Genomic DNA, 25,304 nt, shown 5'->3' on the forward strand with positions numbered 1-25,304 from the left:
CCCCCTTTTTCTTTAAAGGGGGCCGGGGTACCTTTATAATTTTGAATGGAACCCCCTATAAAACGTTACATATTTCGATTCTACAGGAAAAATCAAGCAAATTTTATTTATCACAGATTTTATCGCAAGAGCTTTCGATAGCAGATTACGATCACCGCGTAACATTTTGTGAGTGGCTGCAGGGTGTTGTAGAAAATGACTTTTCGTGCAAAATACTTTCTTCTGACGAGGTCACTTTTATGAATTCAGGGCAATATGTAAATAAACATAACATAAACTGCTTGACTCAGGCGCGTATAATTCGGGCGCTTCGAGTAAGTACCTACAACTCGAAACTTCAAACTGTTATATCTCATTATGGAAGTATTCGACAAAAAAATTTTTTCTGACAAAATTGACTTGTTTTTTCCTGTAGAACCAAAATATGTAACGTTTTATAGGAGGTTCCATTTTAAAATTATAAAGATACCCCGGTCCCCTTTAAAGGGAAAGGGGGGCGCCACTTCACGCTTATGTAATTAGAAAGGCCCTTCGGATCCATGCAATTTAGCTTTAAAATCGATGGCATAGTTTTCGAGATATTAAACTGTTAAGCGTTATGTGGGCCACCCTGTATATACGCTCAATTTATTTTTTGAAACTACTTCTTTCAGTAGTTCGAACAATATTCGCTCAGACGCATTTTACAAAAGCTATTCCCGTTTGTAGGAGACACGTTCGACCGATCGTGCAAATTGTTGTAGAATTTTTCCGGAACACAGACGACAACTATATCTAGCAGAAATCTCGTCCGCCGGTGGAGTGTTGCTTTCGTCGGGTCTCAACGTCATTTCGACGCAGGAGCCGCCGCGCGGTGTAACACGGCAGCCCCCGGGGCAGTTTCAATTTCCGCGCGTGCAGCGCCGAGCATCCTCGACCAGGTCGCACCCTCGAAATTTCACAATCAGTTTAGAGAACAATTCGGGTCTGACGGCAATTAGGATTTGTGGTGCGCCCGCGTGATAGGGTGTGTTACGCCGCCGCTGCGAAAATTCCGTTCGATCGTCTCGTTTCCGGAATTGCCTTCGGCAACAAAAAAAAAAAAAACAAAATAGCATGTCCGGTACACGAGCGAGCGAGCGCGCGCGCTAATAGCGATGCGCGGACGGGACGAAGGTTCGGGTGGGGGGTGAAAAAAAAAAAAGAAAATTCTTCCCGGCACAACGACGATCTAGTTTTGTTCGGTCACCCCCTCGGGCAAATTCCATAAACGTTGCATGCGCGATTTTTGTTTATTCGCGGTCCGACGGAGTGACGAAACGTTGCAAAACGAAGAGGAACGTGGACCAACCGAATTTTGTTGGGAAAATCCAGGTGATGGGGCGAACAAAAAAAAATAGAAAAAAGAGAAAAGAGTACGCAGGAAACAACGAGGTCGACGAGTTGTTCGAGGGACCGGCGTGGTTCGTAGATCAATTAACAGTAGCTCTATTCCGTCCGGTTGTTTATCGTAAAACGATGAAGACTGCGCCGCTGGGATTTCTCGACAGATTAAAGGCCGATTTGCCCCGTACTATTACTACTGGTTAGCGGGAGCAGCGCAGCCCGCGTGACTGTTGCCCGCCCGCCGCTTTTAATCCCATTAAAATCCCATCATTCTAAACCTCGATGCCAAGCTACTCCCTGCCGCGGCGTGGCGTGGCATGGCATGGCATGGCATGGCATGGCGTGGCATGGCGTGGCGTGGCGTGGGTGCGCAGCTCGGAGATTATCTGCTCCCCGTATCCTTTCCCGTTTTATTTGAAGCCGGGTTTTTGCGCCACTTTTACGGTCCCCGGTCGCCTGCATTGCGGTAACGAAGAATGTAATTCCTGTCCCCGCTAATGACACTCATTTCACCCGCGAAAACAAACGAGCTTCCCCTAGGAGATCCCATGGATCGATAACCATCGCCGTCGAGAGAAATTGAATTCTTTTTCGGCGACACGCTGACCCCGCTTTCTCACTTTCCGACCGTGTCCGACCGATTCCGACTGGACGCTAACAGAATTCTAATTTATCGGGGGCGTTTCTCAAATGCGTCGCATGCACGGCTAACACGAGGATGTTAACCAGTTGCCAAATTTTAGGCAGCTCGCAAATATCGACGGATATTCTTCGGATTGTAAAAAATAGAACATTTCCAGCCAGTGTGAATATTTATAATTATCAGGGGGACCCATAAGCAATCACTTACTTCGAAATCTAAAACAAACTTTGTAGTAAATTCTAGTTTTTATTTTTTAATTTATTAAAAAATCTCCATCAGAAGAAAAAGTATGCAATGACGAATATGATCCTCGGAAGGTACGGAAATTATACTTTTTAGAATATTTTGAACACAGGCTGCTTTACCGAAAACTATAGGCAAGACAAATTCTTTGCAAATAATTGATTGCTTATGGGCACCCCTAATATAATTAACATTCGCGCCAGGGATACAGGGTAACGTAAGTACCATTTTCTTCGCAATAACTAACCGAATAAGCGTCCCCGAGAAATCGTCTGGATCCCCTGCTCTAAAATGTCATGGTCGCGAATATCCGTCGGCAGGGTAATTTGCAATGCGAAATCCTGGCGCGGCTCGGCGAACGGCGGCCGTTCGGAAAATTCGGAAAACCGGGGCGTAATTTTGATCCGTGCCGGTCTTCCCCGGAGCGGATTTAGAAAGGTTGATGCGCAATTTCCCCGGTCGTGGGGTTGTCGCGTGCGTTACGTGCGAAGCACCGACGGACAACGAGATCATCGATAAGTCGGGCGACGAAGAATTTTATAGTCGCGGAACGTGCCTTCCCCGTCGATAGGACGAGCATTTTATCGGCGATACTGGCCGTCTGAACTTCGCCCCGGTCCTCGAATACTATATCATCCGGTTTTATATTTTAAATAACCTGTACCCACGGTCCCCCGAGAGCCACTCGCGAACTCGATTTCCCCCGGGCGATTCGTATCTGTAATTAATTCGAAATGAAATTTCGGATTCCGAAAGCCGTATTTATTATCAAGATCACCACGGCGAAACGCGGTCCAACAAATCCATCAGTTTTCCGCTTGAAATCCAGTATAAAAGTGTCGCACGAAGTCTACTTTCCTTTGCATGATAACCCCAGTCGAATTTCTGATAAGAAAGATCCCGGGATCATCCCCGACATGAATAATTCCTGCCAGACTAATCGAGAATATACTGCAGCACCGGCTCGGTGACTCTTCCACGGAAAAAGTGAAACGATTCTGGCAACGAGGATATAGCTCGCAGATCAGTCGACCGGTCCGACTTGTCCCAAGTTCAAATCCCTGGTCACCTAATTTTCATTTCTCTTTTGATCCTCTTATTTATTAGATTTCGTTTCGAAATATCATTCCATGACGAGCTACTAATTTTCAGTGCCCAGACAAGCCGAATAGTGTCTACTCGATATATGTCCAAAACATTGGTCTTCTCACGGATATATATCGGCGAGGAGATACTATATTACATTCCTTAACTTCAAGGACACTCGCAGCAGTGGGGACAGTTCTGAGACTCTTATCTCCTAGACATTCGGGACATATACGAACACTGTACCCTCATCCGAAATACGACGAAAGCCGGTACCGAGCCATCGTCTTATACCGGAATAAAACTGTATCAAAATTTTCGCAATCTCCGGTGACAGATACCACCTGTTTATGGTAATTTGTCACTATGATTGTTGTCAGATAAGCTATGAGGCGATCGTATGTCAGATAAGTTAGGGAACTTAACTTCCATAGCTGAATGCAACCGTGTTTAGCATAATTTCTCGTTGATGCTTTCGCAACAGATACAGAGAAAGTTACACACAGGAGTCTTCTCGGCGAATGCGATTACAGCGGCAATCCTTCTAGAGGATGTTAATCTCCTGGAATTACGTAAAAACGAACGTGAGCGAACCCATTTGCGATGATACGATTGCATAAACAGAGAGTGCACTCGATGCGATGATAAAATTATTCCGGCGCTTATCGCAATTGAAACAATTTTCCGCGTTCCGAATTTCTAGGCGAGCGAAGGAAGGACTGACTGAGTACACTGTGCAAGGCAAAACACGTATCTGCTTGTCTAAAGGAAGCTGAATTGTACACGAGTGGAATAATATTCAGATGAAAGAGATTACGTAATGTTGCGCAAATTATGTTTGCTGTTGCAAAATTGTTCTTCCGACTCCATACACTTTACAGGTTGAAAATCTCGGTAACGATCTCTCTTTGTACATCTCCTAATGAAAGTACAGTTGAAGTTGCTGTAAGTAAAGCTGTAGTGAATTGTGTCATATCGACATCTGAATAAATATCACAAATAAATAAGATTCAGAATGTAAATTCAACTGCAAGAATTATTTAATATTATCCTATTGCACTATTTATTGAATAGTATTGAATATCTCCCATGGCGGTACAGAAAGTTTTTAGTATTGATGAACGAAATATCCGCTCCTGTTACAGAAACATAGATATTTTCATATTTCATAAGTTCCATTCATACTAAAACTTTTTGCTATCTGTTCTCATCAAAAGTTACGATACAATTCTCTTTTTTTTTTCAAAAAATGTTCTACCATGTTCTAAATAAAACCTATTGAACCTACTTCATAACAGTTTCAGTCCCCGAATGAAACACAATTGGTCAAATTAAAATGTAAAACGAGGCCATAAAAGCACCAAGGGAAACTATATTACAAACTACATTATTCCGCTAATTTTTCACGATAAAAATTTTGTTAGTTCTCATGCTGCGGAACATTGGACGACCTATCTCGGTTTTAATTCATCGGCTCTTTGTTTGCCGGCTGCATTTAATCGTGAGCAACGCGTTCCCGTGTCGAATTAGGCGAGGCGAGCCCCCCCGCGGAATTCGCGAGCCGGTCCGGGCCGGGCCGGGCCGGGTGTATTGAAATTTTTATCGCGAACGTTTTCCATCGCGGGCCGGCATGGCAAAAAAAAAAAAGGGAAAAAGAGAAATCAAGCTCCGTGATTTTCACCGCTATTGTCCGGACCCGTAGCCCGCCGGGACTGCCAAGTACAACGGATGTTGGCCAGCCTGCGTGGCAAAATGGAAATGTCCACGCCGCGCCGGCCCGGGAAGTTTTCCGGGCCCCGCGATCGGCGAATTTTCCGTTTTCCGCGAGATGTTTATATAAGTCACGGCGGAATATTCGCTCGTCACGCGGAAACGAAGTTTCGCCCGAATGCTTTATGCATGAACCTCTTCGCAGCCCATACGTATATATATATACATACATGTGTACGGTTTTTTATACCAACGCACACAGAGATATTTTATTTTGTTCCGCACCCGGCGTCAGAATTAAACGAAAATCCCGGCGCCACCCATGGGTTTTCGATGCTCGACGCTCGAACATTTCATTCCCCCTTTGTTTATACGGACAGGGAGTTTTTAACGCTATTTGCGCCGCGGTTTTATGCACACATACCCTGACTTATTTTTTCCATATAGAATCACCTCCATTTCCGGCTGTTCCATCAGCTACCGATCATCATCATATGTTCAAAGATCTATTATACAATTTCCCCCGAATGCATCTTTGCAGTCTCAATCAAAGATTTTGACACCTGCGGTGAAAACCAGCATATGTTCAAATTTTCTTCTTTATCTTTTTCTGTGTGGACCCTAATGACTTACGCTTTCGTACACACGTACTAGAAGTGGTGTACAAAAGATGTATAAAGTGTGCAATGCTTATTTTTGAAATATGCGAGACACGCACAGCGAGAGACGGCCGATGTATTGCTCCGGCCGAGGGAAAAGTGCCAGAATGTATTGGTTCGGCGACGTTTCGTCGAAATGTACATGTGTCATAGTTTTGTCGAAGTTTTGGGCTCGTTTTTGGGAGCCTGTTCGTAGCTCGCGCTGTTCTGATAGTCTGATTAGTTAATCGAGTTCCACGACCTTCTGCGCGCTTTCATCATGCGGCGCCCGATGAGGTTTGAAATATGAACCCGGTATTTGATCACTATTCCTAACAGTTTCCCGGGAAGCGGCTTATACCGCTTTACACGCGCTGTATCAGCGAGTTTAGCGAGCGTTTGCTACTTAGCGCCACACGGCGGACTACAAAACCTCTGAATATTACAGTGGAACGCAACCATAGACAGAGCACCCGGCCGCTTTCATAATGCAACTCTTCGCCGTGGCGGCATTGACGTTGCGCGCCGGAGCCTTTCAGGCCCTGGACACGTATCGGCCGTCGTAATGGGTATCGTGTAATATGAATAACCTCTAGACTCCGTCACTGAATGCCGGCGGCCGCAGACGTTTCGAGTGGCACTCTGCAGCTTGGAAACACTTTGGTTAACATTGAGTGCTTAATACTACTTAATATCTTGTTGCGGTGCGATGAAGTGCGACGTACCACGTGCCCCGGTAAAGCTCCGTACGGCTCGAAACTTCAATTAGCCTTTATTGCGTGCATACCGGCTCCTCCTCCCTCCTCCCCCCTCCCTCCCGCCCCACGGTAATTAAGACCGTCAAAATTAATTTCGTCTAGGTTTTCGGCTTGAACATCACGGCGCCGGTCCCGCTGCTCGATCAGCTCGCAATCGAAAGTTCTGCTAATTCGTATCGTCTAACTGTTTTCGCGATTATTCCATTCAGAGACTCTACCGTATTCAACTTAGCGGCTGACCACTTACGGATTACGCTACTGCATTCAACCTAGTAGCCGACTCTTACGCTAGTCTAGTAATTTTGCATCATCTATTGATTTCCATTTGGCAGCTAACTTCTCCGATGTTCCGCCGATGTTAACGTTCGTTCTAGTGGCTGATTACTATACGTTGTTCTAATTATCTCTACCCAGGTTACTTGTGGATTGTTTTACCAATTTGAATTTTGTAATTATTTCTGGATTCATCCGGTACCAGTTGATTATTAGAAGACTGCGGATCTTTATGCGGGATAAACATTTTCTACCTGAATTGCAACAACCTGGAGTGAAACAGATTCTTTTTCTTAATGTGTTTAATAGGTAGAAAATAATGTAACAGTATTTTAAAATTTTTCTAATGTTTTTACTGGTTGAAAATACGCCTACCTATATTTGTCATAAACGCGTAAAATCCGCAGTCTAATTGTTAGATTTCGATTATTCACGACTAGGTTGAAATTATTCTATATGTCCGACCAGTTTTCGATTTTTCCACTTCGATTTGACTAGTTTCCACAGTTTCTCTGAAAATCGATTGACTAAAATTTACAGTTTTGTCACAAATGCATAAAATCCGCCGTCTAATTGTTATATTTCGATTATTCCTTTCATCTCACGACTAGGTTGAAATTACTCTATATGTCCGACCAATTTCGGATTTTTCCACTTCGATTTGACTAGTTTCCACAGTTTCTCTGAAAATCGATTGACTAAAATTTACAGTTTTGTCACAAATGCATAAAATCCGCCGTCTAATTGTTATATTTCGATTATTCCTTTCATCTCACGACTAGGTTGAAATTACTCTATATGTCCGACCAATTTCGGATTTTTCCACTTCGATTTGACTAGTTTCCACGGTTTCTCTGAAAATTGACTAAAATTTACATTTTCTCGCGATGTCGTGTTGGAAACAAAACAAAATGGTGTCTCATCCTGTCGCGCGTCTATTCGCGGTTGTCGGTCGCCGTTGCAAAAATAAACGTGCCGACAATTGGCCCGCGCTTCGCAGAGACATTGTCGCCCGCCGATTTCCAGGGTGCTGGATAGGAGCAGTCGCCGGTCGGAAAACAGGTAATCGATAGTTGGCCGGGAGAGCCGTCCGCGGGAATTCGTTGTGTGATCCGTGTTGACGTGCTCGTCTAATAAGTTCGTCCCCAGTGGTGTTTGCACGAAGAACTAAGTAAATTAACGCCGCAGTAAACCGAGGAAAGTAATAACGAGGGGACGGGGGTGGGGTGGGGTTGGTGGCTGTAGCGGGGGATAGGGAGGGGGTAACCAAGGACGATGATACCGGCGAAATTTATTCATAAGCAAACTTCAGCGGCGATTATGCGAAAAGGGAATGCTCGCTTGGGGAGCCGGAAAGTTTCGACCGGAAGATCGAAGTTTTATTCGAACCGTCTCGGTTGCCGGTTCCGCGATATTAGTGAGGGACCGCGGTTACTCAACAAGCTGTGTTATTAGTTGAAACTCGCGGGATTGATGTGTTTATTCGGCACGGGAATTTCTGCCAGCGGTTCCCGGAATTCGCTTCTCAAAGGCAGCCTGTGACGCCCGCGCCGATTTCTAGTTTGATCGTTCCGGAACGTCCGTGCGCGTTTAAAACGCGCCGCTTTAAACGCTCGGGCTCATTGATTCTCGCTGGCTTTATCCGCGATTTAATATCCAACCGGCCGGCGCGCCGCGTCGCACCGTCGCAATGAAATCGGAGTCCTCTCGATCGAGTTACGGCTCCGGGGGACATTTAATTAAACTTTACACGGAGTACAATTAGTAAAAACACAGGGAACTCTTTCGACGGCCTCTCGCAGCCGAGAGAGAGAGAGAGAGAGAGAGAGAGAGAGAGAGAGAGAGCGAGAGAGCGAACGCTCTACGTTACTTACCAAATAATTATTCTGTGCTGAAACGGGACTCGAATTTCCCCGATACAATTGCGAGACAATTTCTCTTGCAAATTGCACGGTAGAAAGAAAATTGAGAAAAAGTTTCCCCGACACTTCCAGTTTCCTGCTCCGCAGCAATTACACGGACACGGCAGTTCGTACACAATTCGTTCCGTGTAATCACCGGACTCCTTCCCTCCATTATGCGCGCACCAACTTCACGACACAATTGATATTACCGCTGCGACCGATTTTTTTTCTCTCGACGCACACGCTCGCCCGAGAGAACAGTCTCGAATTCTCGGAGGTACCCTGATCCGAAAAACGCCGATCTCGAACCATCTTCTAATATCGAAAACTGTGGTATTAAATTCTCAAGCCTATTAAAATAAAGACCAATAGAAAAATTATGTAAAACAGAGCGTTTGTTCTATAACGAAAAGGGGTGGTCTTACCAAATATTAGTATAAGAAAATATTGTCCAAAACCACTCGAATTTCTTATGAACACTAGAACTACCGAGTAATAAATACAACTGATGAATATTGCTTCGTAATAATGACAAGATCACATCTATTCAAACCTAATACCATTTTCATTCTAACATGTGCTTCAATGAAAAAGTTCATTCAGAAAATTCTCATGAAAACATTTTTATTTTCCACTCGAATTTCTTATGAACACTAGAACTACCGAATAAAAAATACAACTGATGAATATTGCTTCGTAATAATGACAAGATCACATCTGTTCAAACCTAATACCATTTTCATTCTAACATGTGCTTCAATGAAAAAGTTCATTCAGAAAATTCTCATGAAAACATTTTTATTTTCCCCTCGAATTTCTTATGAACCCTAGAACTATCGAGTAATAAATACAACTGATGAATATTGCTTTGTAATAATGACAAGATCGCTTGTATTCAAACCTAATACCATTTTCATTCTAACATGTGCTTCAATGAAAAAGTTCATTCAGATAATTCTGATGAAAACATTTTTTCAGTAATTGTGAAAGAAAAAATTGGGAACCAGTCATTTTTACTGGTTCGGTAGTTCCAGTGTTAATTTTATAATTTCATTTTATTTTCCTATAATTTTGCCCGGCACTGTGAATCAGTGGAGGAACGCGAAAATGGTCCGTCGCGGTTCCTTCGGCGGCCATCGATCATCCGGTTCCCAAACCGAGCTCCCATTTCGTTTCGACCTTTTTGCGCAGCTTCGACGGTTTGTCTTCGCGATTCCACGGCGCCTCGGCCGATTAGCATAAGCATCAATCCTGCAAACCGACGACTGCCGGTTTTTGTCGTCGGGGAACGGAGCGGGCGACATATTTTCGGCGCCGAACATTAAGACAGGCAATCGGTGACGAAGCGTTTCTCGATAGACGGGGAACATCGTCCCGGCTCGCCGTTCGATTATGGCCGAGCAGCCCTCGATCCAGCCTTCTGATTTGTCGCGTGTCAATAAAGATGCGTTTCACGAGCGATTTACCTCCTCCAACGCGGTTACCGCCGTGTTTCGATGATTTACACGTCGATCGAAACTGTACCCGCACAGTCTTCCCCCGATATCGCAAGCGTATTCGTACAACTTCATTTTCTTAGCGCACCCGATTTATGCGAGTACGTCGCACCTTATTTGTTCCGTCTTTCACTCGTTTTGTTCGCGTCCATGCATTCGCGCAGTTTAATTGTTGGGATTAATTCGTCATTACGTCATCGCCATTCAGGGACCCCTGGATAGCGATTTCTAAAAATTCCACGATTTAAATAGTACCTTTTAGTTCGAAAAAACTTTTCATTTCGGACGTTTCAATTTTCGTCAGCGATGGCGGCGGCTATCCATCGATATGCCGATAAAAGGCCCTTCCGAAAATAGCGAATAGCTCCGCCATTTTTTAATATTTTGGCCCGAAGAAAATGGGGAATAAAGTTAAGAGTTACGTCAATGTCACTGTGGAAAAACAGAATTTTTCACTTATCAATTGTTCTTAAAAAAAAATCCCGATAACATCTTCGGTCGACCCCCTCGATAGATTGTAGTAAAAATTTTAAAATTTGGCGGGAAAGTGACGATCAGTCGGACAAACAGTTGTTTCCCGAGCCGATCCAAGTCGCGATCTAATGTCCCCGCGGAACGATGTGATCGTTCGTGTGATCGTTATCTCGCGGATCGATCGAAAACCCGCGGCGCGGCGCGACGCGAAGCCGTGAGTTCGCGTGAAACTGCGAACGAGTCGAATAAATTTCCGCGAGGATTATATACGGTCGGACCGGAAACGACGCTATTCATTTCCGGCAGCTGTGACGTTTAATCCGATGGTACCGGGGGAAATCTAGCATGCGCCTCCCTTCTTCGTTAACCTTCGCCGCAAAGCGGTTTAATGAGAAATAAGAGGCGCCTTGCATCCGTGAATCATTCGAACTGGCGGGCAATTAAACTTCTCATAAAACTAAACCTTCGGCCTCGTGTTAATCTCGCCGAGCAGCTGGCTCCGGACTAATATTCCCAGCGAACGGCGACGCAGCCAGTTTTTCTTTCGTTCTCCATGACAGTATTTATATTCGGAAGCAACTACGATACTCCGGCACTAATATCCTAGAGCCTCGAGTTTCTTGCCGTTGCGCCATCAGGAGACGCATGCGCGGGACTCCGACTTGTTTTGCTGCTTCGACCTCTGCGCGATTTTCAATTCTTCTCTATACGTATATATGTAGAAGTTTCTACATATACAGGGTGCTAAAAAAAACCATTCAATATTTATATGGTATATAGGAAAATTTGTATGGAAAATCTTCTGTAAATATCAAAAGGCCAGTAGTACGAGTAAATGATTCATGAAGCTAGCAAGCAAAAATGTTTATATCTCAGAAACGGTTGACCTTTCGACCTATGTTTACTAAAGCCTTTTTACTCAGTACAGTGTATCCTATATGCTATATAAATATTGAATGGTTTTTTTAACACCCTGTATGTATAGTGAGGAATTAAAAATCGCAAAGTGTTATTGCCGCGGCGACGGTCATACAGTGGCGGACAAAAGTATGAGAAACCGTTGCAGGACGTTTTCAGTATTTTTCTGCGTGCTCAAACCGTTTTCGTTTCAATTTAAAATCAATTCAATTCAATTTTAAAATTTTAAATTTAACAGGAATCGTTTGGAGAATATGAAAAGTATGTTATCGCGAATACTAGTTTAGATAGAAATACTCGATTGCGTCTTTTTTCGGTTGAATTATGCAAATTGACAGTTTCAGAACGACAGAACGCGAAATATGTTTGCATATTACAAATTGGAAAATTTATCCCGTGTAATTCGATGCGCCTCTAATTTGCTTGAAATTAACTTCAGAGCGAACGAGTGTGTTTACATCGGTTCTGTGGTTTTACGTTAATGGGAAGACCCGTGAAACGTTTACCGAACCTGATGCTTCGGCTCTACTAATTCTATCGTTGATCAAATATTTAATTTGTTGCTCACGAGCCGTACGTTGACAGAGGACCGCGTCCCAGAAATGGCACCATTCGATATCCCACGATCGATGGAGTCGTTCTTACCTGCAATCAGAAGAAAATCTAATTAAAAATGTATTCCAGTTTCTACAGACTATGTCAACCATTTTGTAAATTTTCTATCGCAGCGCCGCAACGTACATTTTCCGAAAGCTTGAATTACATTCACGAATTTTGAAACGGAGGAAAAATAAAAATTGAGCTAATTATAATTCTTCGAAAAGGAAGAATTTCCTTTGAACAAGATCAGGACCTCGTAACTACAGTTTCCGCATAACAATATTTTTAAGGATTAGGATTTAAGATTAAAATTTCCACTTTACTATAAAGAAAGTGACATTTCTATCTCGAAAATTATACTAGAAATTATAGTTGGAAAATTTAGAAAATTTATAGCTCAGAGAAGCAAAATGGGAGAAAGCTAATTATTAAATTGTACGACACCATACAACTTCTTGGCACACCATGCAAGCAATGTAGGCGGACCACGCATAGCTGGATCACCGTGTATATTTATCCGAACCGTTTTCATTGTTTGCCAGGTGTACCTAACCGGCTTCCGGAGTTCTGTTGCACACAGTATTTGACTGACTCTCGTAACGTGCAGACACGAACAGACTATCGAGCCTGTCCGACGCAGAACCTGTCCCTTAAGGGACTCGTTGTTAGGCAACGTAACGATCGAGTTTTCCTCCGCGACGCGCGAAGTAATGCAACGACGTGGTATCACAATGGACCGTCCATTTGTTAAGGTCTTGCGTGTCTCCGCGTCCCGAAGAATCTCGTAATGCACGGGGCGAAGCTTCCTGAAAGCATCCGAGCGCCGCGACGCCGTTTCTGCCTTTCCACGACCAAGAAATTGAGAAGCTTGTCCGTGGCGTTCCATTACGCGGTCTAGACCGAATTCTGGCATGCCGATGCTTTCTGTGATCCCGGAGTGGGTCAACAGAGGAGTCAAAAGGACTCGGAAGATTATCCCAAAAACCAACGTCTCCGCAGTAATTTGTAGACATAAGTCAAGAGACGGAACCTGACTGTCTCTTATCTCCTCCATCCGGCAAGAGAAGTCGAAATCTTGAGTCCTCCGGTCGAAAACATGACACGATAGAAATCTTAACTGCTTTGTCCCTTTGTGAAATTATTGCTTCTGGGAGAACTAACTTTGATCACCTACTTTCGTTAGTTGTAATAATATACAAAAAATGATGTAGACAAAACTTGCATGGCACTGAGAGAGAAAATATTGCGATGTAAACAGTTTTTATAGGGGATAAGGCGATTCGGAGATTTGAAGGTCACCTTCAGTTCTTTACCCATTTATCAAGGTGACTACCAAATCTCCGGAACGCCTTCCCCATATAAAAACTGTTTACATCACAATATTTCTCTCTATATAAGGACCAATCTCTTGTATAGTGAGATTTGAAGGTCATCTTGACTTGTTTAACCATTTATCAAGGTGACCTCCAAATCTCCGAAACGCCTGCACTCATATAAATACTGTTTGCATCACAATATTTCTCTCCCCATAATGACCTATCTCCTGTATAGTGAGATTTGAAGGTCACCTTGACTTCTTTAACCATGTATCAAGGTGACCTCCAAATCCCCGAAACGCCTTCCCCCATATAAAAACTGTTTACATCACAATATTTCTCTCCCCATAATGACCTATCTTCTGCATCGTGTATCGATGGAGTATCGAATTCAGCTCTTAGTAGTCAATAGTCATACTATAAAATAAATCTTCGTGCATGACTTATCTGTTAATAGAGCTTCAATAGACTTAATCATCTCGGTTCTGATGCTCGGCGACTGTGGATGGCTTCCGAGCCTCGGTATCTCCTCCGCGGAGTACGATTACTCGAAGCCGTAATTGTCTCGCGTAGTTCCGCAGCAATTCGATTCTTCGTGCGCCCGCTTCGTTTCGCCGATCGAAAGAATGAGACCCCGCGCGTTGTTGTCCGTGCACCGTTCCAGATTGAATGAAACGCAGAGCGCGGAGGATCCCGTCTGGCTTCGACTTACCGTCGGCGTAGCGAGCATCGTAACTTCGCGTAACCGTGAAGTTTATTTCTGGTAACTCGAAACTTAGCGCGCGCGCGCACGCTCGCTCGATCGCAAAGAAGTTATACGATTCTCTGATCCTCGCAGACTCGTCTTCAGTCGCCGATTCCGCTCGGCGGAGCACGCGAACCTGCCCGGAGAATCCGTTTCAGCCCATGGGGCCCGTGTTAATGAGAATTTCGAAGTTCGAGGCGAAAGGAAGTAGCCGGGCTAATTATAAAGACGGAATACAACGTTTCCGGGAGCGGTCTTTCAATTTTCGCCCGGGCGAGATAATCAAACGTAATCACGCACCCGTGAGGACCGACTGTACAGGGTGCAAAGAAATATTTGGCCTTGGCTGCCATAGAAGGATCGATGAAGATCGTTCGAGGTCAAGTTTTTGTTTATTGTCACGACGCGTATAATGCAATGAAAAAGAAATTTGACCTTGAAATTGAAGGTCGAGGACAATTTTGCGGAAACTTTTTTTTCCAGATCTTCATCGATCCGAAGATGTAGAATACACCTGTGGCAGCTAAGACTTAACATTCCTTTACACCCTGTACAAGCCTCCCCCTCTCCCACTCTCCCCCCGGTAGTGATTAAACCTTCGGTTTGATGTACTAGCCAATTAGAACGGGGGAAATATCTGGCCGCGGATAATACGCGGTGGACGACGATATCTGATCGGTGAATCGACATTGTCGACGACGCCATTTATTATAATCAAGCATCGGCTAATTGTCGATCCCGAAAAACTGATACCGGCGAAAACATTGAAAGCACCGCGCAAAACGTTCCGGGTTATTAGCGAAATTGATTCGACGCGTTGATCGATCGACCGGAACGGCTGGCAACACCCACTCTAAATATTTTGTGTTCATTCGCGTCACCTGGGTCGGTCAAAAATTTCATTCGATTCGCACGTTTCGCCTGGTCGAGATACCTCGACGAGACTCGACGGAAACAATGTTTATTAGTCGGGACATTTAATCCTTTCAAAAGTATGATCATGTCCTCAACGAAAGAGGACCTTATTCGTCACCTGGGCGGATTCTCAAAATTGTATGGAAAACAAAGCCTAAACTAAATTTTATTCTACAGTGAATCCTCGATATATGTCGACAACATAGACGTTTATCATGCATGCCTTGGCGACATATACAGGGTGCGGAGCAAATTAGTCCCCACGATTTTTCAGCCCCTTCGGGTGGTTGGGCAGAAAAGTGTTTCGTACCAAAGTTGATCAGTATTTAACCGACAAGAAATTGCAATTTTTGAAATTTAAACAAAATCGATTTTCAACAAAAAAAAAATCAAGATCGCTGTCATATCTTTTAATGGAACTGGGTATTTTTAATTTCATAATATTGTAGGCGACTTCGAAACGAATTCAACGACCTGCTGTACGATGACTTTCAGATGACCTTGAAAGAAAATATCTCCATGGATCAATTGCCAGAATATTTGCAACGCCTCGCATTTTGAGGTAAACAAATGAACGTAAACATTGCTTCAGAACTTAACTTACAAAAAACCACATTTACTATTAGCGTACCGGTTCATTGTTATAACGTATCTCACAATTTCATGTAATGAGATAACAGATCTTGCGACACAAACGTTGAGGAAAGGAGCTTGATGTCTTGTGGAAAATCGATATCTTTTTAAATTTAAAATATTGCAATTTCTTGTCGGTTAAATACTGATTAACTTTGGTAAGAAACATTTTTCTGTTCGACCATCCGAAGGAGCTGAAAAATCGTGGGGACTAATTTGCGCCGCACCCTGTATAGAGAAATTACTGTATTGATTTTTCTTGATCCATCGTGGTCTTGCTAAGGAAGTAATACTTTCTGAAGAAATATAAAACTGTACAAATTTATGTTCGTCACCGTTCCGATAATTGGAGCAACTCGTGACACTAATTCAGTCGCTCGCCAGAATTTCGTTAACATTCGCGGTGTTCCACTTAATTACGTCGAACACGAGCGAAACTCTTCGACTGACCCTCGCGCACGAATTCCTCCACGGTGGTTGGAGCACAGTGAAAATTGTTGGTTGACACGGTCAATATTTGTCGAAGAAGCAGGGGCTTCAATACTCGCGCCACTCATGTTTCCAACGCTCGAAGATTCATGCCTGGAACGTTCGCGGCTCTCGAAAAGTTTCGCCGGATCCCGGTGTACAGGAACTTTCTTGCACAGTTATCGGTACTCGGCCAGGTATTTCCGTTTTTCGTAGATCAGGCCGACGGAAGCGATCTGTGTCGCCATTACGGGGAAGATTTGTAGCTGCCCGAACCGCGAGACGGAAATATATCTCCCCCTGATCTTTTGAATTACCAAATTATCCAACTCGGAGCGCTTTCAACCGTCGAAACCGCCGTTTTTCCCGGCCCGTTGAGAGTTCCGGCCGTTCGGGATGTCTTTTAAACTTTTTCATCCTGCAGCTTATTCCCGCCGCTCCCCTCTGGACGATCGGGGGGTCCTCCTCGGTGTTTCGAAAGCGAGGGGACATTTGTCAGCCTGTGAAATATCGTTCTGTACAAGTTCTGATTTAACGTTGTTCTTTGCGACAGTCTCCTTTTGCAAAAGGATCAAGGGAGGCTAAAAGGTGGCCGAATTTTGGCTAGCTCAGACGCTTCAAATAAATACTTCATTCGTCGGCCCAGGAAGCTTTAAAAAAATCTTATTCAATTTTTTGAATTTTTTCAGTTTCTATTTAGTATACAGAGTGTTTCAATATATCTCGCTTGTTTTTTATGCTAGAATAAAATTTCACAGGAAAACATTAGTTACTTCTGGGGGGTAAATATTATGATAGGCAAGAAAATTTGTTCGAGGTTATATTTTTTGAGATTTCGAGGTGATCGAAGTTTTTTTAAATGGAACGATGTATTTTTATTATTTCTATATGATAGCCAAGGCCAAGGCGAATTTGTATCAGTGCTTACAATTTATTGTAAGCGTGTTTACAGTCGTTAGTCAAGGTTCAAGAACATTCTTGAAACCCTAGGGGGATCATGTCATTTCACTATTTGCATCGAGTGCCCTACTTTTATCAATTTTTCAGACTCAAGGTCACGCGAAGGTCATAGTATTACAGGTCGTTGGATTCGTCTTGACCTCGGCTGTCATATAGCTATATTAAAAATATATCGTTCCATTTAAGAAAAACTTATCGATGTTCCAGGGAGACGCTAACACTATCTCGATGTTCGAGAGAGCTGGCCGCAATTTGGCCACCTTTTAACATTGTCCCGTGGGACAATAGCGGGACAAGGAAAGTCGTCGTGCGCGGTTGCCGCGTGAATTCGCGGGATAAGGAATCGCCGAAGGGGCGAGGGAAGCTTGTTAGGGACAGACCGGCGGCATATTGACCCGTCACCCTAACTGGAAATGATAGTACCTAATCGAGTGGAACGGCAAAAAGAATGAGAGGAAGAGAATGCTCCCGTGACGTCGGACGCCGCGGATAAAGGGGGTAAACGGGCCAGTAAATAAAGGCACGCCGGGACGCAAATGGCAAAAAGGAAGGATATTGCAGGTGGACTGCGAACTAGGTCGATTGTTTAGTTGATCAATAAGGGTTATCAACCTGCGCTTCTACTCTAATTAATCAGCGATCAACCGAGTGTGCAGTTCGACTTCGCTGAATAGCGGGGCGGGCGAATTTCTTTGATCAGCCCCGAGGAATCCTTAATTTATCGATGTCGCGCGGACCGAAACAGCGAAACGAGAAAATTGGTTTTCTCGGGTTTCGTTTGGCGCGTGATGTTTGCCTCGTTTCGAAACCCTTCGCGCCAAAGGACATGCGCGCGAGCTAAGGTAGAATTACCTGGCGACGACGCGACGCGACGCGACGTATCGACCGTGGCGACGTCATAAACCGAACACCACGACCAGATGCACCAAATTAACCGATTTCAAGCCAGCCGGAACAAGCACAGCTGAGAGGTATAGTTTTCAATCTTGTCTACTTCCATTCGATATAAGACGATCACTCGGGACGGCTTTCGGCGTATCGCGGATGAAGGTACCTGTTTCACCAAATTAACCGATTTCAAGCCAGCCGGAAGAAGCACAGCTGAGAGGTATAGCTTTCAATCTTGTCTACTTCCATTCGATATAAGACGATCACTCGGGACAGCTTTCGACGTATCGCGGATGAAGGTACCTGTTTCACCAAATTAACCGATTTCAAGCCAGCCGGAAGAAGCACAGCTGAGAGGTATAGTTTTCAATCTTGTCTACTTCCATTCGATATAAGACGATCACTCGGGACGGCTTTCGACGTATTGCGGATGAAGGTACCTGTTCCAGTGGGCCGAGAGTTTATGGGTCCCTCGGCGTTGTTAAGGAATTTTTAATGAAAAACACAACGTGACTGATGATTTTTATGACGGAAAAGCTGTGGGAATAATCTGAAACTGCTGTCAAAAAACAACTGGAGCTATACTCTTGTAATGACACTTAAAAAACACTTTTTTAATGACCCAGTGCATTTATAGGCACTGAATAGCGTTCCATGTTTTACAGAAATAGTTACATCTATCTAGAGTATCTTTTCTGTTCAAAATAGAATGGCAAAATGGTACTTGGTTCGATATGGACTCATATCGAATGGAATGGAATGGAGGTTTCATTAAAACATTCATCCGTTAAAAGTTACTCGAGAAGTAAATCCATTAGGTACATTCGCTGAAGAATTAGATGGTAAAATAACAACGGGAGATGCTGGTGGTTTAATTTAATTCATTTGAATTTTGCGTTGAATTTCAGGAAAGTTTCATCCACCGATAGACAACATAATGCTACGATAAATTTGTTTCGTGCTACAATGGTTTCATAATTTTCTCTTTTCTCGTTTCCATTCCTCTTCTCCGAATTGTTTAATTACTTCGCAAACATCTCTGTTTATATTTTTCAGAGTTTACATCGGAAAAGTTAAATTCAATTGTTGAGTTGCTAGCATTGTTCTTGCTTTATGTATTAATTATAGAGAATCTCGAGCGTAATTGAAAAACAGGAAGCGAATTAAAAACGTATATTTCGTGGTAATCTACTATTGTACAAATTGAAAGATGAATCAATGAAAATTGTCAAAAATCACGCAACGTTCTTAGCACTTAAAGGTTAATTTCGAATTTATAAAAATCTAGATAAATTTGTTGCCATTGGATCGCATTGAATACCGATGGTAGATTTCAAGTAATGTATACACTATACTCGATTCGCACTAACAGACCTAAATTCATGAGTCGTCGCTGACATGACACGAAAATGGTAATCTAAATGAGGCTCCGGAGACCGACGAGCGTTTCACAGAAACATACATTGGTAATTAATTCACTACTATACCTAGTCGGGATGATATGCAGCGGATCCAAAAATTATTTGAAAACTAAATTTCCAATTATCGGAAAAATTGTCGGTATTTAAACTGTGATAATTCTCTAACAAAAAATAATACAACAAACATGGTCTCATTTTAAAGCTCGAATCGAAAGCTTTGATCGCTTTTAATCAGAATTTGAATTTGTTTAAATTTCACAAAAAACCTTAAAAAACTGAAAATACCCCAGCAACTTCCACGGGATGGTTTTTCAAAACAAACTCGCGATATTCATGTGTTTCAATTAAAACTTTCTGTTAAGGTCCGTGGAAAAATTCTGTATAATAATTGTTATTCGAATATACACAATCTCGTGCAGGATACATTTTTACAAATGTCCAGGATGTCCGGGGTAGTTTGTATAGCAAAGCGTCAGTTTATACCGGCGATAACGATGTTTGTTTAACAAGAACAATAACAGAACAGCGAGAACAAAAAAGTAACAATAACGAACAACAACGAGAATAACCGCGCGACGGATATACGCTGGCGGCGCAAATATACCTACACGACCGAGTGTACAGTGGACGCGTGCGCGAGACACTAAAACTCAAATAAAGCGAACTTTCCGGCCGGGCTAATTTTCGGGAACGGGCAAAGGTCATCCGAAAATGGGGGTAAGAAAAACTTCGCAACGTTTCAAGGACGCGGAGGGAAAGTCCTTTCCAGGCATAACGTTAACTTTGTCCTTTGAGATCAACCCGAGGCTCCGGCAATTGTTCGAAATAACAAATGGCGAAACTTCTTCTACGTTGAACATGTAAAGCTTAATTAAATTTCAGAGTAAGTCGCTAATTAACTCTAAACCCTTACCGCGGTCAAGGGACCGGTTTTTCATAATGCGATCACATTTTTCATTTGTTTCTTGAACAGAATTATTAGACTTTGTGACAAATACATATAGACACATGTGTAGTGGGGATAATTCCGCGACATTTATCATCGAGGCCTTGGCGACATATGCGGAGAAATCACTGTATATAAAACTCTGAAGGCATTAGAAAAATTTGAGGATATTTTTGTATTACTAAAATTTTAAGAATTTGACTGTACTGTTATTTCAACTTTTTTGGAATTATAAGGAAACGAATGAAATGTCTATATCTTTTCGATGGTATGAAATTAACGCGGCAAATTTTAATTTCGCACGGAGATCTAATACACATGTTCAGCTCGCCAGAAATTGCGATCGTCGCCTTGGTTCCCGAGGCAGCTGGATCGCTTGGGTGTGATATAGGATGCGTGTTTATCGTCGCTAATCAATACAGACCACGACATCACCGATAGAATTCGATTAGAATTTTCGGAAGCGCCGGTATCCCGTAGATATGTCTCCGTCGCTCAAGAATTATAGCAAATCAATATTGTAACGGGTTAGCCAACCAGACGTTCGATAATTACGTCTCAATTAAGGGATCCGACCTAATTTCAGACGTGGCTCGCTGCCTGCTCAAGACCAGCTTCAAGATCTTCCGGCTCGGTGCGCTTCCAGAAACGTTTATACCCCGGTTGCGGTAAATACCTTAAACGGCGATGAACTTGGGAACGATCCGCGCGCGTAAACCGCGGTTTCATTATCTTCTGTCCTCGTGCCGGCCGCAAAGTACATACCCGTAAGAGGCAGGGTTGTTCCGCATTGGCAATTACCCGCGTATCGATGCCGAACGTATTCTTCTGCTCGCCGAGAGAAACAATCGGCGCGGCGTGCCACTTGAGCATAACTGATCCGCTCGGCTCCCCTTTTCAACGAAATTTTACGCATTGAAACGGTGCCTAATCGCGCGGTAGGAACATCTCCATCATTATCAAGGACAGTTTGCAATCTTGCCTGCAAATTTTCAATCCCCCTCTTAAAGAAATCCAGGGTTCGTCAAGCAAAATATGACTCAAGGTTACATCTTCTACAGAATGTTTTATTTCTTAAATAATGCTCCAGAGATCTGAAAAGTTCAGAGGGAGCAATATCCGGTGAGTTCGGGGGTGCGGTAAAAATTCCCATTGCAATTCTTTGATTTTTTCCTGAGTGAGTTTCGCTGTACGGGGCCGGGCATTGTCAATTTGCAGTATTACACCTTTTCCGCGGACTAAAGATGCCCTCTTTTTCAATAGTTCTGAATACAGCCGTTGTAATTGCTGACAATACAACTCAGCATTAACTGTTTCTCCAGGTTTCAACAAGTCAAAGTGAACTATGCCACGACAGTCCCACCAAATGCACAGTAACACCTTTCGAAGTGATAAGCTAGGTTTAGGGGTTGATATTGCGGTTTGATTTGCAGAATTGCTTGGAACGTTGTATGTTATCATAAAGAATCCATTTTTCATCTAACGATTCTGCTAAGAAATGGATCTCTACGAAATCTGGATAGCAATGAAGTGCAAACTTCGACGAATATGGTCTAATTGATGCGGTACACATATTCCTTGCCTATATGCCTTTCCCATTTCGTGTAGGCGCCTTTGTATAGTTGACCATGCGGACCCAAGGCTTCTCGATAATTCTTGTATACTTCATTTTGGACCAGCTTCCACTAGAGATTTTAGGGTGTCATTATCAAATTCAACTGGTCGTCCACTTCGAGGCCTGTCGGAGAGATCATAATCACCGGCAGCAAACCTTCTGGACCAACGTTGACACTTGTTGACCTTCGATACATCTCCATAAACATCGCAAATTTTCTTTGCTCTTACATTAAATCCCGCATGAAAATGAAAAAGTATGCAATGACGAATATGATCCTCGGAAGGACGCCGCCATTTTATTACAGGGTTGTAAAAAAAATTATACCTTTTAGAATATTTCGAACACGGGCTGCTTCACCGAAAACTGTAAAAGAATACGTGTTTCAACGATCGGTAATAAAGGCAAAACAATTTCTTTGCAAACAATTGATTACTTATGGGCACCCCTAATAATTATCAGCCGGAGGGGAAGGCTTCATTGGCCGCGGACGGCGAAGAACGAGGAAGAAGCTCCTCGAGGAACCTCTAGAACTCTCTACGCGGTCGCCGAGCCCCGGTGTACGTCTTAATAAGGACTTAATTTGCAAAGTATCCTAAGTAAATCTTACCCCGGCAACGGTTCCGTCTGAGTGGCCGAAAAGACGGCCCCGAGGATTGCCCCGCGCCGGTATCCGCCGTCTAATTTGTATAAAATTTGCCTTTCGTCAAGCCAGTCCCTTCGCCGTGGACCAACTTCATTTAAGTTGAAAAGTCAACCTCGCACCCCTGGACCGTACTTTAAACACACTTCCGCGGCCAACGCCGCTTCCACAACGCCAGTCACCGTTCCTCGAACGTGTAATCTCCTCGAAATTGTCCTGCATGGTCGTGCGTCCGACTCGAGCGTTATGGTTGCTGGACGTCGCGTCGCGTCGCGTCGGCGCACACGGCGAAACGAAACGATTTCTCGAAAAAGTCCCACGAGAATCTGTAATCGACTTCGGCAATTCTTGTTGGAAAAACTGTGCACACGTGTGTTTCTCTTTCTAGAAAATAAAAATAATTGCACGAGTTATTTACTCTTTTGTAACACAACCTATTGTGTCTTTACGCTAATTCTAGTCGAGGCAACAATTCCTCACTTTTACTCCTATCTCACAAATGGTACGAATCCATTACAATTAAGTAGTATAAGTCAATTCCCTACCGGGCAGAGAAGTCTAATAACAAAGTTGAGTAAGCGTCCAAGTAGTGCGAGTCTTCCATTAATAAAACGGTGTCTCGAACTTTTGTTCTCGAATAATTCAGACTCCGAGTGGAATATATCACTATGTAGGCAGCCTTACAAAAGTAATTACGATGCATTCTTGCCTCCGGAAATTTGTTTCGTCAGTGTGCCAAAATGGAGGAGGTTTTGTTCCGAAGAAATTGGCTTCGATTCACGAGCAGAAATTCACCTCGATCTGACTCGAGCCGCGGCCGCAACATTTCCTCTTCGAATGAACAACGTGAGTTTCTTGTATGTCTCTTTGACAGCGCGCGTCCCTCGAGCGTGATCGCCGAGCGATCGCCGTCCGATTGTAATTCCGTGCAGCGATTCCCGGATAGTGTCCCGCAATTTTGTTACACTTTGTTGCGCGCTTTTTGCACACCGCGCCGGTAACCAACAGCGTTTCGTACGTGACGGGAATAAGGCTGCGCCGTAAATGCCAGTTAACTGGACGAAATGATTCGCGGCGTGCCTGGTACCGGCACTTTCCTCCATTCCCAAAGCTTTCTCAATACGTTACGGGCGACCTGTAGCGACACTCATCCGTGCCATAATATTTCAGAAGGTGTAACGAAAATATCATATTTTTATCGAGGATTTTAACATTCTGAGATACACTCGATCACGCGTGGGCTGCGTAGAATCCATATTGAAATTGCAAAAGACATTCCACCGACAATCCGAGGTACCTGTAGCGTTGCAACGCTCGAAACGTTTCCTCGTGATCATACTTGAAATGGAAAATCGACCGGCGGTAACGTATGACTGAAGTAAACCCAGCGCCAAGTAGATACGGTCGATGTTTGATCAGACTTGCAAACTTCGGGCTCGTCTTGATTGTGAAAAGTAGACGGATCGATTCGCCGTGCGGTATAGTCAATATACCCGGGAACAGAGATTAATCCTCGCCCGCTATTAGTTAGTCCGACTATGCTTCACGGCAGCATTCAGCCTTTGCGGTACGCGGAAGTTGAAAACCGTCAGGAAGTTGAACAAATTAACAGACGATTAGCGCTCGTCTGACAAAATTGCGGCGAACGTCGTCGTTCCGTCGCCAGAAGAGAATTAATATTCCCGGGGCGTACTTATTCGCAAATAATAACGAGCATTAATTGCCCGCACAATGTCAGTTAAATGACATCCCAAGCGATTGTAAAAGCCACGTGTTGGCCCGCCTGCTTCGCGAGGCGACGGTTTAAACGGTGAAATATCATTCCGCACGATTTTCACCTACGGCGTTGTTCGTTTGAACGCGCTTCACCCTGCAGAACATTTTTTTTCCAAGTGTAGCGCGCTTCAGTGACAGCTTCAAGACGACTATAGTGGATTTTTTGTCAACTCTTTTATTTTCCAGAATTCTCAAGGTCACCGTGAATTTTCTAGCTGCCATCTTGGAGCTTCTTCTGGCACACTTGATTTTTAACGATTTCCGAGACACACTGTGCGCTTTTCGAGACCCCTTATCGGATAAATATTGATTGCGATTTCGATCGCGTGGTGGAAACACTATGTTAAAATCCTGACGCCCCGCCGGTAAACTTAACGACGGTCCTTCACATAGACTGTCCATCAAGCAGCAAGAAACTGCCGACCCGGACTGTCCAGCGAACAATTTTCCGCTTTATCGCGCCGCACATCGGAAACACGTCAAACTTACTCGCTGACACTTGCCCGAATATTCCCATCAAGCGTCAGCCACCGTAAAACTTGACGCCGTTGGGCCGCGGACCCGCAAACCGTCGGCAAACAACGTTTGATCCCGAAAACGTGAGAACTCGTTTCGGTAAAGGGCGTAAAAAAGAAAAAAAAAGAAGAAAAAGGAAAAAGTGACGGGGCCAGACTGTCGACCGGAACCGTTTCCTTATCACTGGGAAACACTCCCGGCGAGACGTAAAAGCCGTGTAATCGTAAAAGCTGCATCGGAACGAGACCGTGTCCTGCGATAACCATAAGTCGGTCATGGAAATTTAGTGGCGTCTCCGAATTGGTTTTCCACGTCGTCAGCACATGTCGCCAAATATGAAAATGATACTACGCA

At 43.7% G+C, this 25,304-nt stretch overlaps 1 protein-coding gene across 1 annotated transcript in view; it reads right to left on the minus strand.

Moving 5' to 3' along the window:
- The window catches only part of Nlg3 (Neuroligin 3), a 419,161-nt gene that overhangs the window by 228,914 nt on the left and 164,943 nt on the right, over positions 1 to 25,304 (minus strand). The window lies entirely within an intron of this gene.

This window comes from Halictus rubicundus, chromosome 5, assembly GCF_050948215.1.
Source record: "Halictus rubicundus isolate RS-2024b chromosome 5, iyHalRubi1_principal, whole genome shotgun sequence".
Classification (NCBI taxonomy): domain Eukaryota; kingdom Metazoa; phylum Arthropoda; class Insecta; order Hymenoptera; family Halictidae; genus Halictus; species Halictus rubicundus.